Raw genomic sequence first — 14,561 nt, 5'->3', positions numbered from 1 at the left:
TCCTGGTGTATGTTTTGCATGGAAATATATTGACTTTATTTTTGCTTCATTTTGCACCAGCTAGGGATGTGAAGAAATAAACTATTCAATGTATGATGGTGGGTATGATGGTGTTGCTAGAGAAGATGGGTTCACTTTTGTTGATCTTGACGAGTTATACATAAAAAATGTAAGTTGTGCTAATGGTGATGGTTCAATGGAGAGGGATATGGAGGTTGGAGACATTAGTTAGTACGTAGATGTGTTAGCTGACAATGTAGATTTCTTGAATATGAATGGTGAAAATGAGTATACACATCCCGAGATTATTGCTGAGGTTGATATGGAAAATCCTGTCTTCAAGTTAGGAATCTGCTTTAGTAATGCTAAGGAGTTTAGAAAGGCCGTTAGGAACCATGTCATAAAAATGGGAGAAAGGTGAGCTTTGTTAAGAATACACCTAATAAATTGAGGGCAGTGTGTTTTGATGGTTGTGAATGCTTCCAAAGTGCAAAGGGAGCATACTTTACAAGTCAAAACCTTTAACCCCATACATACATGTAATAGAGCTCTACATGTTCCTCAAATAAACACTAAATGGTTAACAAACAAGTATTATGATAGGTTGAGAAACAATCCTACATAGCCAGGTGCTTCAATGAAAAAAGCAATGGAGTCTGACAATGTTTTAAAGTTGTCGAGGACAATGGTTTATAGAGCTAGGACAATGGCAATGAGTATGATCACTGGGAATGAGGAAGAGCAATTTTGGATGCTCAGGAGCTATTATCAAGCATTTCTTGATGCCAACCTGGGATCCACGTGTATAATCAAAACTGAGCAATATCAAGACCAATGCAAGTTTAAGGCAGTCTATATTTGTTTAGATGCATTAATGAGGGGCTTTGTAGAAGGATGTAGGCGCTTTGTAGGTTTTGATGGTTGCCATTTGTCATCAGGCTACAAGGGTATACTTCTACTAGCGGTGGACATAGATGGCAACAATCAAATGTATCCCTTTGCATGGGTAGTTGTCGGACAAGAAACGTACAAGACATGACATTGCTTTATTAGTTTGATTACAAAAGACTTGGGGATTACCGATCCTGAAAATTCAAAGTACTGGACTTTCTTGTGTGATAAATAGAAGGGATTGGTGCAAGCACTAGCAAATCTAATGCCTGAAGCAGAACATAGATTTTGCTTAAGGCATCTTTATGAAAACTTCAAGCTGCATCACAGAGGGGTAGAACTTAAAAAACTCCTTTGGAAGGCTGCCATGGCGACTAGGGTATGTGATTTTGACTTGGCAATGGAAGAGCTGAAGGCAATTAATAAGAAAGCTTATGAATGGTTGTCTCAAAGGCCTCCGGTGCAATGGAGCAAGTCCTACTTCAGGACAAGCTCAAAATGTGAAATTTCCTTGAACAACTGGTGTGGAAGTTTCAACAAAAGCATCAATGACGCAAGGGACAAACCTATCCCTCGACGGCCTCTTGTCTTTCTAGTTCCACACCATCCCCAACGGCCTGCCGCCTTTCGACGCCGACACCACCTAGGACGTCCTTGCCCTCTACCACTCCACACAAAAGTCTTGCTTGCCCTACTTCCAGGACCTGCTCGAGAGGCTCAATGAGGAGAGCGCAACGTCGGGATCCCTACCGGTGAGCTGCGTGGTGTCGGACGGCGTGATGAGCTTCACGCTTGATGCCGCGGAGGCGGTTGGCATGCCAAAGGTCTTGTTCTAGACGACGAGCGCGTGCGGCTTCATGGGTTACGTGTAGTATCGCAGTCTTATTGACGGGTCTTGCTCCTCTTAAAGGTATGCATTAATGTATTCAAGTAATCTCATTTAGCAAATTTACGGCTATCGTGACCAAATTTTTGGGTGTTAACCACCTAGGGTTTGGCTAATGGATCGTTAAGCCTAGAGTTAACTCGGGCTCTCCCAACCCATATCAATTCGCGACTTAAGTTCAAATTTCTTAACATGTAAATGATTTTTTAATTAGGATCCGCCACTAATCTATTTTTGGTAAGTCGATTAGAAACCCAAGTAAAGCAATGGGAGACTTACTTTACTCCTACGAATTAAAGATTTATGAGTTCGGGGACTTGGTTACGCTGAATTTTCTAACGCCATTTCGGTACATTTCTATTTTATTTTGAAAAATGTTTGGCAAGCAGCTTTAATTGATTTTAATTTATCTCTCTAACATGTGAGGTGATCACACAGGTGCGCAAACTACAATTTAACACTCAATAAAGCAAATAAATAAAATGCAGGACTTACCTTGTAGCAACGAAAGCATCTACGTGGTTAGATCATAATTCACATCATCAACCCTAGATATGATTTCTAATTAATACGCAATTTTTTTTTCTTTTTCATTTTTACTTAATTAATGAGAATCATGCTCTTTTTTTTTTTATGAGTCGAGAACCGCCGTCGGCCGACAGCCTAGATGTAAACCCGGGGCGGACTGAGCCACCACCACAAACCCAACCGCGTTTGAGTCGCACAAACGCGACGCCTTTGGGATTCGAACTCCTCCCTTTCGTGAGGGGGAGGGAGCCCAAAGCCAGCCGCGCCACCGCAGGCGGTGGTAATAAAATCATGCTTTATACAACGTAATATCACTAAATAACCTAATTCTAACGACATGCAATTTCTAATTAGGTGGACCTAGCAACAATCACTAAATCTAATTCTATATGACATGCGATAACATTTTTTATTTTTATTTAAAAAAATGCAATCTATCTTAGGAACTGAAACTAATTTATTCTAAGACATTTTTTGCATTGTTTTATGAAATTCGAAATTAGAAAAATGTGAAAATTACCTAGCTAAATTAAGATTCTATCCAACTTATATTAAGGATTAGGTCAGGCTAAACCCTAATTTAAACCAATATATTATCTTAACTTAGCAATCCCTAACCTACGATGCGGTCTATCTAAAAAAATCTAAATTTATAATAAATTAGAAAATATTATCTAAAATTAAACGATATGCAATTTTACCATAATGTGCAATCACATGCAAAGAATGCCATAATTCTCATTTTTTGTTTTGTTTTTAAATTTGAAATTAAATTGTCAGATAATTAAACATGCAATTTAAATTAATGAAATGAAAATCTAACACCCTAAATTTGTGCCTTTGGTATTTATTATTATTTTTTTAATTCAAAATAACAAATTTCCTACCCTAAATATGTAAAAACCCTAAAACAAGGAAACCTACTCTAACTCACATTTTTTTTATTTTTCTTTTACGGGAGCAATCAAATAAAGGTATAAAGAACAACACGGCACCAAATCAAGCAAGATATCATCCATGTCCATTAAATTTTGGGAAACAAATTGACGAATCATATTTCGCGCATGAGATCGGATTGGTCAATTTTTAAATAAAATCACGAATCGTATCTTGAGCGTGAGATCGGATTGGCAATTTTTCCGTACAATTGTGGATTGTATTTTGAGCATGAAATCGGACCGTCAATCATATGTACGTTGCGAAATTATGAAGATTTCCCTAATTTGAAAGACTATTCGGGAAACATGGAACAAGATAACATCATTCGGGGGTTTAATCAAGAATGCAATACCTCAATTGAGCAAACAAAATATTCGAGAATTAATTTAGATGGGAATTTTACCTACCTTGATTGTTGTTTCCTAGTTTAGACGGGTATCAGATCGTAGGAGTCACGATCAACTTTGCTTCACGGTAGCTGGCTCACGATAACGTTTTGGGAATCGCTCGCGGCACTCGACGTGGAAAGGGCTCTCGGCTTAGTGAGAGCTGCGTCAATTTTGTCGGACACAACCGAAAGTCTTCAAGTGGACTTTCTTGTTTGCCAGACGTCCCCTCTTCAGATTGGCTTACTATATTTTAATATAAACTCCACTAGAGCTTTTTTTACCACCGTTTGAAGTTTTCCTCTTAACCTGCAGAGGCACAAAAAATTTAATGTGAAGAGCGCCAAGAGGCTTTCGATGTGACGCGAGACTAGCAACGCCGTCGATGGGAGGATGGAGCAGCTACAATTTTTCTGGTGCAACACAGTCGTCACAATACAGGTCTTCTCGGATCAACACAAGTAGTAAGGACGCCCTAGATAAGTGACAGCAGCAACGTCGCCCACGTTGGCACTGGAAGGAGCAACACGGACTGAAAGCAGCAGCGTCTTACTCGAGACTGGCGTGGATGGAAGCTCGGCAAGGATCATCAAGCAATAACTCGTCACAGACAAGGCTCGGGATGACGATCAGAGCAGCAGTGCGGTGGGGTGCAACAGCTCGGACTCGGTTGACTTCTCAAGTGGCACGTGTGTAGGGAGTAGCTTGGCCGTCGTCGACACCTCACCAGGGCAGCGGCACGATGTAGTGGTGATGGAGATAGAAGCACGATCACAGGTCTGGCCGTGGAAGGGGCATCTACGTGGAAGGAGCGTCTCGGCCAAGAGCTAGTTGAGATTCCTTGTGTCTGCTCTCTCTCTTACGTGTGTCTCTTTGAAATTCGGAATCCCCCTTCCTCTCAGAGTTTACTACTTTATTTATAATATGGCAGCTCCAAGTCCGTGGAATACGTGCTGAATAATTTCTTTTGATTTCATTTCTTCCAATTGAATATCAGCTCGCAAGTTCGTCGATTTCTTCCCTTTCTTGCCGTGAATAGAGCCACGAGTATATCCAATAATATTTCTTTCTTTGTCCTTGAGTTGGTGCAGAGAATTCATTTCCTTTTTTCTCAAGCTTATGAATACGTGCGATTTCTTTGACGGTGCACTCTTTCTTGTTTTTAAACAAGAAATAATGAAGCATAAATATCACACTTTTCTGCACCTAGTTGACCGAGATTACCTTCTATTCCTCCTTCAAATCTACCAATATATTGATTCTTTTAACTCTCGCCCGTATCCCTTTTCTTTCCTATTCTCTGCCAGCTTTTGTTTCCTCAAAGACGTCTACACCACATCTTTCCTTTCCTTAATTACTGAAAGTCACGTGCCCATGCAAAATTGAAAGAATTTTTGCATGAGTTAATGGGTCAAAACTTTCGCTTAGCAGAATTAAAACTCTGGCATTTAAAGGGTGCGATCATCATAGCCTTTCAATGAGCTTGATCCCGTTTTGCGATCTAGTGGACTGGAGATGTTTCGAAGCCGCAGCCAGTTGTGAGATTGTGTTCCCATCGTCATCTTTGGTAGTCACAAGGTCATCCGCATCTCCATCTTCAACAACTTCTCGAGCGCATCGGACTGATTGTTCTTCACTTGACCTTATGCTTGATGGCCGTGTAGTGGAACGGTGTCCAACCACCTTTGTTCTCGATCATGCAAAGATCAGGGCCTACTATTAGAAGCTCCCTCGTGACTTTCAAATCCCCCGTGGCCGACACAATGTGTAACGGTGTAAGGCCATCGCGATTCAACTCCCTTGCAAAATTGGGCTTTCCTATTTTTCCTGTTATAGGAGTAAAAGGAAAGATGGCTACACAAATATAAGATTTGGCACTCATGCAGTGAAACATGACATAGACTTGCTGGCGTCAATACATTCCAAACCGAAAAGGGGTGAAAAGTCAGTGATAATAGTGAGCTGACCGATGATAACACCATGTGACGATCATCACAAGCTTTTATACATGTATGCAATCTGACACGTTGAACTATGAACTTCCTAAAGTAGTTTGGAACTAGTCAGTTTCGACCCTGTCTTGATGATGTTTCCAAAGTTTAGCATGTGAGCTATCTACGCCTCTATCCAAACACATTTAATGGTTTTGCATCAACAAATAGCACCTAAATCTACATGCTATGCAATTAATTATTTTCTCAATGATAAAATTAACCCATAATTTTCTATACAATAAATAAATGATCAGATCGCCAAAATTTAGGTGTCCACAATGGCTAATGATTTTCTTCATCTCTCTTTTGTGGGTTTTGTTTGCTGTTCATAGTTTTGTCCTGGATTGAGTACTTTGACTCAGTCAACTATCAAAAGTAGAATTTGACATGTAAGAACCTTGACTTTCTACAGAGCTTACGTATTCTTTATGACTTAATCATTTTCTATGACCTTCAACAATACTCTCATGTTTTCCCTTATCTAAGTATAACAAAATTTTAGACAAAAAAAAAAGTATAACAAAAGCATTAACAATAAAACTATGCCATGTGACACCATAAACATCGAACAACATGGTCGGAACGGATCCTTTACAAGAACCATGGCCATGTATGGTTACATGGTTTAGTTGATCGATTCTCAATTTGTAGATACAAGCTACTTAACAAATGAGTATCTAGACACCGTTGTCAATTGGATACCCAGTATGACAAACATCCGCTGGAGAGACTTATCGAGCTTCATCCGAACTACTGACTCAAATGACCCGATGGTCGACTTTTGCTTGGTCGAGACCAAGAGAGTGAAAAGAGCCTTGGCCATTGTTTTCAACACGTTCGACCGATTAGAGCACAAGGTCCTCGATGCTCTCAAGGCCATGTTCCCCACTATCTACACCCTTGGTCCCCTTCATCTCCAGACGGAGCAACTACCCAGTAACGACACCAGGTTGATCGGGTTTCGACTCAAAATCGCCTAGGTCGGTCGTGTACGTGAACTTTGGAAGCGTCACAGTGATGTCTCCAACACAGCTGGTGGAGTTCACATGGGGGCTCGCAAATAGCGGCCAAACGTTCCTGTGGGTCATTAGGCCCGACTTGGTGGTCGGTGACACGGCGATCTTGCCATTGGAGTTCTCGGCCATGACGAGGGAGCGGAGCTTGCTGGCGAGCTGGTGCCCCCAGGCGATCGGCCGGTTCCTGACCCACAGCGGCTGGAACTCCACAATCGAGAGCATGGCGGCTGGCGTGCCAATGGTGTGTTGGCCGTTCTTTGCGGATCAAAAGATGACATGCCAGTACAGCTGCGAGGAGTGGGGGATCGGGATGGAGATCGATGATGACGTGAAGAGGGACGAGGTGGAGAAGCAGGTGAGGGAGCTGATGGAGAGGGAGAGAGGGAAGGAGATAAAGAGGAAGGCGATGGAGTGGAAGGAGATGGCCCGAGAGGCCACTCGTCCTTCCGGGTCATCGTGCTTGAACCTGGACGAGGTGATCGACAAGGTGTTGCTGTCGCCCAGAAGAGATTAAAGTTTGTTAACACATTTCTTTAGGGTCCTCTTGTCTAGATCTTGTCCAAGGTCGCATCAACTTTACTCTCGTCACTTGGAATTGTTTACGTGAGATTTTATAAATTACTTTTCAACTGTTCTAAAAATTTAAATTATTAAATCAAAATGTAATTTAATTTTTAATTGTTTTAATATTTATTCTTACATTTATTCTGATCTTTTTTTGCTTGGTATTTTCGTAGATATATATAATTGGGAAATGAGTCAGAATAATTTGAATTTAGGATTTTTAAAGTTATGATATTATGTGAAATTTTGTGAAATTCTAAAATCTTAAACTGTTAAATGAAGACATGATTTAATGTTTAATTATTTTAACAGTTTGCATATCTATATCCGTGCAGTTGCTATATTGGTGTACGATTATAGGATGTTTCATTCAACTTCCTAATATTGGGCTCCCCATGTTAGGATGTTTCAAGTACAAAACGATGGGCTCAAATTTTACAGGAATGCTATGGCCCAATTGGATATACATGCTTCGTCTTATATTCCGAACCGGACAACTTAGTCTGCAATTCAGCATGTCTTTAGATCTGGGATCTTGCCTTTTCTTTGTTCTTTGATTTTATTTTATTTTTTGGCTGGCTTTTTAACTTTCCCATCACACAATTAGTGCGCATGTCTTCTGAGGATATAAAATTGTTGATTCGTGAAAGTTTTGTATCTGATGTCATATGGCTATCAAATTTCCAAAGAACTACAAATCTTAAAAAAATGCAAAAAATATTCCTCGATTTGTTACTTTAATCTAATGCATCTTTTAAAAGGATAAATAAAAATATAACGAGTTGGCAAAAGATTAAGAAATAAGTAGTCTAATGTGGTTTTATCTTATATAACTCATTATTACTGGTGACCACATAACTTACAATTTTTGTACGATAATTAGAAAATCAATAAGAAGATTCAAGAATTTCAAAAAATGGAAAAAAATATTTAGAAGGAGGTTGATGAAACTCCAAAGTGTGCCGTAAGGGGTGGGGGAGCTGGAGAGCTGGTTGTCCACGGTCATAGGGCCCGTTTGTTGTTTTCTTCTAGCGACAATAACTACCCCTCACTATCGAATGTTAAGGTTTTGGTTATCTTATCTTTATCTTTGTGGTGTCAATTTCGCGTCTTTTAGAATTTCTATTTTGCTTAATTTTCATTTAAAATAGTTTTTTTGACAATTTTCCAAAATTTTTCTTTTTATTATATTATTGATTAGATGATTTAAACCAATAATTCCAATGTTAATGTTGTCAAGTTCTTCCTTTTCCCATTTACTTTAGTTGAAGTGAGAGCAAAACGGAAATGTGTTACAAAATTTAAGAAGAGATTGCACCTTATGCACCCTGAAAATCCCGCGAGCATCACATGCTAACCCAAAAAAAAAAAAAAAGGCCAAAAATGGAGGTTCATGAAAATAATAAAATGAAAGATAGGGTGAAAGCAAAATATAAATTCTTAAAAACGCAAGATTTAAAGCAGACCCTTATAATTTATTGATCTAATCTACTGCATCGAGAAAAAGATTACACAATATTTTGAAAGGGTGAATACAAATACGATGAATTGATAAATAATTGAAATAAAAGTAGTCTCACGTGCCTTTCTAATTGTCGGAATTACCCATCAACTTGAGCTTGTAGGGCGGGCCGCTCTGTCCGGAGAGATGATCGATGGTAACGTGCCAATTGTCAAAGGCAAGACAAGGGGAAGAGGTCGTCCCCATGCCTGGTTTCTCTACACAAGAATGAACTCTTTCTCATAGTCTTCCCGGGTCCCTGCTTCCGGTCTGAAGTCGTGGCCATCCTTGTACCTTCAACGATCATCATATTTCCATACTTCTGCAGTGAGCGAGATTAGGTCAACCATTTCATCTCTAACGCATGTCAGCCGGATTCCTTCATGTCGAAACTCGACTTTGTTCGTGCCGGGAACGTCGCCCGATGTACTTCTCATGATGAGATGTCATGCTTTAGCTGGTCGAGACCATGCATTTTGAGAACTTCCATTTGATGCCTAAATTCACTGTCCTTTGACAACGACTTTCAATCAATAGATATATGACATTTGCAAGTCCGTTCATTAGGCAAACAATGTATCATTGGGATTCCTCAGTGTTGAAATCAAATTTCGATTGTGTCATCGTGGTCATACTCCTCTTTACAAAATGCCCATTTAAGTCAATTGGAATCACGCATTATAGGAATTTAGGCTTGATGCCCAAAATTGTCCCTAAATTAGTAAATTTGAATTTCAATCAATTTATAATCGTTGGATCCATTCCAAGAAACAAAAGTAGGCAAACAAATAAAATGCAACCGTGATGGAGATCCCATTTGGGGCAATTGCGATGATCCAAGGGATTTATTCCCACAAACATTCTAATTCACTACGGAAGGCTCATCGATTAACATGGCTAAAATATATATCACTTATAAGGCCGTAGAGAAAAGTCATGATACCTCATCTTAGGGTAATTGCAAGAGAGAGATAGCCCCCTAGTACAAGTCGACTTAGGTAACTAATTGAACCCATTTTTTCTATACATCGAAGTTCTGTTGCACACGTGTCCCAACAATAATGGATCCTTATACATTCTTTGATACAAAACTTGGACTTGTCTACTCAAAGACGAGTGAAACTTGTGATGTGAGAGAATTTTCATCTCCATTTGGAGATTGATCGAACACTTTCCATGGCGATAGAAGAAGAATGAATATGATAGTTTTTTCCTTCTCCCTACAATACGGTGAACCTAGCATTGTACTGTATTGTCGCAACAAAAAGAAAAAAAGAAAAAAAGGAAAAAGAAGGTCCCCACACCAAGTTGGTAGGCGAGAGTGGAGGTGTTAAAATGGGTACACAACCCATTTAAAGGATCCATGTTTGCTTAAATGGGTCGCTAATAAATCAAGCCTTATCTCCCAAAGCACCCATGATGAGTGACTAAAATACATGGGCAAAAGAACACGCATTTATCAACTCATTAAAATAAGAAGAAAGAAAAGTAAAAAGAAAAATTATTTTAATTAAAAAAATCATTTTTTAAAAAATGAAAAAAATATTTAGAATTCAATTGTTTAAAATAATCATTTTAAAATTTATAAAAAATTTATTAAATTTGTGTTGTAAAATAAAACTATTTTAAAAAAATTTCATTAAATTTTATATAAAATATAATCATTTTTATATAATAAGAAATAAGCTTCTTAAGTTTAGTTAAATGGGTTGGGTTGGGTATGGGTCAAAAATTTTGTATTGTAATAAATAAGTTATAAACGGGTTACACGGGTCGATTTGGGTCGGACCATTTATGATCCAACCCAAACCCGACCCGATCCAAACCCAACCTGACCCACCCATTTAATGGGTCTAGGCAAAGGTAAGTTTTGCAAAGTGGAAGTTCTTTTTTGTGGTCAAGATATGGGGAGAGAGCTTTTGCTCTCTAAAGTAGATTGAAAAATCTGTACAAGTTGCTGAATAGATGTTTCCTCACTTGTTTTTTATACGATGGATGTTAGAGACATTCCGCATAAGTTAAATCCGGCTCCATGAGCGAGACTTGATGTGAGGCACTTGGCAGGGACCATGTTGACAATAATTTCTTGATAGAAGAAATTGCCTCCCGTCGGAGATATTTTTTCAGGATATTTTCCTTTGTTAGAGAATATTCGAATGTCACCTCAATTCTCTGCACCTCTCGAGAGTGAGCATATTATCCCTTTTATATCGTGCATATCCTCAACGGATCGATCGTGCATCTCCTCGAACTTGGCTTTTCGATCGGCGGGTTCCAAATATGATTCGGCGCGTCGTGTTCGGTCAGGCCCTGATGGTCCCAACCAGCACTGGAATCGATGGTGAATGGCCCTGCGATGAGATAGGAACTGTTTCAGTGGCGCGAGGAGGACCGGATGGTGATGAGGATGCTCGTCTCGGGTCACGTTCCCTTTGATGATTCGGTGGCCATTGCTTGTCCTCAGAATTATGGACAGAGCTGAGAGATGCATTTATGAGGTTAAATCGGCTCATCTACTTCATTGAAGGGCAACACCCTAATAAATTCCAAGTACAGGCTTGATTCATTTCGTGAAGATATATTATTTTAAAAATATTATTTTAAGAATGAATGATTCCATCGTTTGAAATAATTAATTAATAAAAAATATTTTCATAATCTATAATAATTTATACCTAAACATTTTCATGGATAAAAAAATATATATTTTGTTATTTTTAAATCTATTTTTTTCGTAAAACAAGCACACCATAAAATGTCAAAGAATGTCCTTTGGCTATTTATTAAGTCTCAATAAATGTGTTATGACAATTGAAACGTTAAGCAAGTGTTTCCGTTAAAATGTGCAATTACGTTTATTTTCCGAACTTCAAAGTATGTTGAGAAATGTGTATTTTTATTTTTGCAGTCCCTTAGGGCGCTTATTAATTTATTTTCCTTAACTTTGGACTTATATAGAGTCAATGGGTGGTTGAATAATTGATTATTTTATACAGCCGCCACTTAATGTAAAAAGAGGGCTCATTGAATTTCTTCTCCTTTTTAAATTCGTCGACCCATATTGACATTTCAATTCGAAGAGACAATTATGTAGCTGAGATTTTGTTAATGAGTGTCTTAGAGACATCTGAACAACCAATGCTTTGAAAAATAATTTATTTTGAATAAAATATAATTAAAGACATCCCCATAACTAAAATATCTAACCAAATATTTTTCTAGAAGACATTATTTTAAATGAGCGTATGGGCTGGAGGCGAAACAATCAGTGTGCTCACTGAAATTTTTGAACATCTTCTCCATTGCTGAGGTCAAACATGGGTCATGCGGTACGTAACCCGCGAAATATAATTTACGTTATAATAGGAAAATTATTTCAAATTTCAACCTCTTTCGTCATTTGCTTGTGAAGTTTATTTGACTAGTCTAGGAATTGCAACTTAGTAAAAACCAGTTGTCTAATTTGCATAAGCATTCAGCTAACCAAAAGTCAAAAATCAGCTGCTAAAATTTGACTAAATACGTGTAAACTCTTTGGAGTCACGACACCTCTATAAGCTGAATGTTTATATCTAATCAATTCATGAGGTGTGCAATGTGAAGTGAATCTCTAGATAGCTTAGCCTTTTGTACTAGTCCCTTTGATGTCTAGCAAGCATAATATGAGTTGACTTAAAATATTTAATGAAGTCAAAAAATCACTTAATTTGCTCTGCAAGAAGGTTGCTACTTTACACGTTTAGAAGAAAAAGAAAATGGCTACATAATTCATTCCTTCTAACAAAAAGATGATAAAAATGGTTACTTATAGCTTGTTTGTTAATGTTCATGTTTCTTTGTTTTTCTATTATTTTGTGACTCGGAATAAAAAAAAAGAACATAAATATGTTTAGTAATGTCAATTAATTTTTCTACTCTCTAGAATAGAAAAATAGCCAGTGAATAATTTAGAACAAAAATAAATATAAAGGTAACTTCTTATTTTGGAGAACAATTTTAGAAATAAGTCATTTACTTGTTTTCTTTTTTTCATGCCTTGCCATTCACCACCTTGCCTCACTGACCATTGCTGCTGGGGGCAAGAAGAAGAAAAAGAGGAAAAAAAGAAAAAAATTTAAAAAAAAAATTATCAACAAATGTAAAGAAATTCTATGTTTTAAAAAAATTCATGGGTTGTACAAAACACATTTCTACTCTCTAGAATAGAAAAATAGCCAATAAATAATTTAGAACAAAAAATAAGAAATATAGAAGGTAACTTATTTTGGAGAACAATTTTAGAAATAAGTCATTTACTTGTTTTTTTTTCCTTTTTATTTCTTGCCACCTCATGCCTCCTGCCATTCACCATTGACCATTGCTTCTGAGGGCAAGAAGAAGAAAAGAGGAAAAAAAGAAAAAAATTTAAAAAAAAATTATCAACAAATGAAAAGAAATTCTATGTTTTAAAAAAATTCATGGGTTGTACAAAACACATTTCTATTTATTTTTATTCTAAGAATAGAAATTTTGTGTAATTACCAAACACATTCTTTTACTCATAAATTGTTAGAGAAAATAAAAATAGAAAAAGATTATTTCTGAAAATAAATTATTTTCTGAAATAGAAATGTTATAAACGTACCTTTAATTCATTGGCGGCACAAGCACGGAATCCGATCTTGAGATCTGTTGATGGGGAGACATATGAAGGAACGGATGAATGGATGGATGGATGAATGAGAGCTCGAATTAGAGATCCATGGATCGTAGACAGTATTTCCCCCACGGCCTTTGACCTCTCAAAGCATTTTTCTTAGACCACAGTATTTTGCTAATGTTGTCAAATAATTCTCTCGTTACCTAAAATCCAATCTTAAATTCCGACCATCTGTTGCGGATCCTCAATTGCGGAAGAGTTCCTGAAAGCTTTCGACACTCGACAAGCAAGTCTCAATCGTCAAAGCCAAAAGAGAATTAAAGATCCAACCACGGCTGCGAATAGTGTTGGATGGACTTTTTGTTCTACTATTCTACCCTGGGAAAAGTCGGGCACACGTGAATAGAAAATTGCAGCGTGCGTTGTGCGGTCGCCCTTTCCCAGTTCGCACTGCTTTTCTCTGTGGCCGGGATTTCGGAACACGAAAGAAAAGCGGATAACAACAGTCCAAAAAAATAGTCATCAGGCCAGGATAAATTTCGAGATGTATACTGCATCATTCGTATATTATGCCAACCGTTATTCTCTTGATAGTCAATTATGTGCATCTCACCGTGGGATTCACCTGATTAGTGGCTAAAATGGAATAGGATTCATGAATCGCAAAACATTTTTTTTTTTTTTATTTCGGTAAGATTCGAATTCTTTTAAGTGCACGAAGATTGACATTCAGTTTTGATTGCTCATGCTGCGCATGTCTAAAAGTTTTGCCCACACCAAGCGTGCATGCATCTGCTGCTTTGAAAAATGGCTCGTAGAGTTTGATATGGAGAACACGGGAATGGGGATTATGATGGTGTAAATTTAGCCTATAAGACAACATAAACAGATGGAATCGATTTTCAAACATATTTCACTTGTCTAAACATCATTCAATGTTTATCACATATTCTCACTATAAATTCATTTTTCTTCCCATTGGATTACAGGTCTCATTCACTTCAAAGAAAATGAGCCCAATACAACCTTAGGACTTAAATTTGGCTCATGCATTGGGATCTAAATCCAACTGCCGGTTTCCAAGATTTGGGCATTGGGATCTTAGGTCTGTCCGATAAGCACTTGGATCCAATCATTGATGACGGTCTTGTAATAGCGAAGATCAATCCGTATCCAAAAATATAAAAGTTACTTAATTTTTTTCTAAATTTAAGCAT

The 14,561-nt window shown here is 37.8% G+C and overlaps 1 pseudogene; it reads left to right on the top strand.

Annotated features, from left to right (window-relative positions):
• Positions 1-1,439: 1,439 nt before the first annotated feature.
• Positions 1,440-7,154, top strand: LOC104451197 (annotated as a pseudogene).
• The last annotated feature ends 7,407 nt before the right edge of the window (positions 7,155-14,561 follow it).

The sequence above is a fragment of the Eucalyptus grandis genome, chromosome 3, assembly GCF_016545825.1.
Source record: "Eucalyptus grandis isolate ANBG69807.140 chromosome 3, ASM1654582v1, whole genome shotgun sequence".
Lineage (NCBI taxonomy): Eukaryota > Viridiplantae > Streptophyta > Magnoliopsida > Myrtales > Myrtaceae > Eucalyptus > Eucalyptus grandis.
This window is presented reverse-complemented; position numbering and strand designations above follow the sequence as displayed.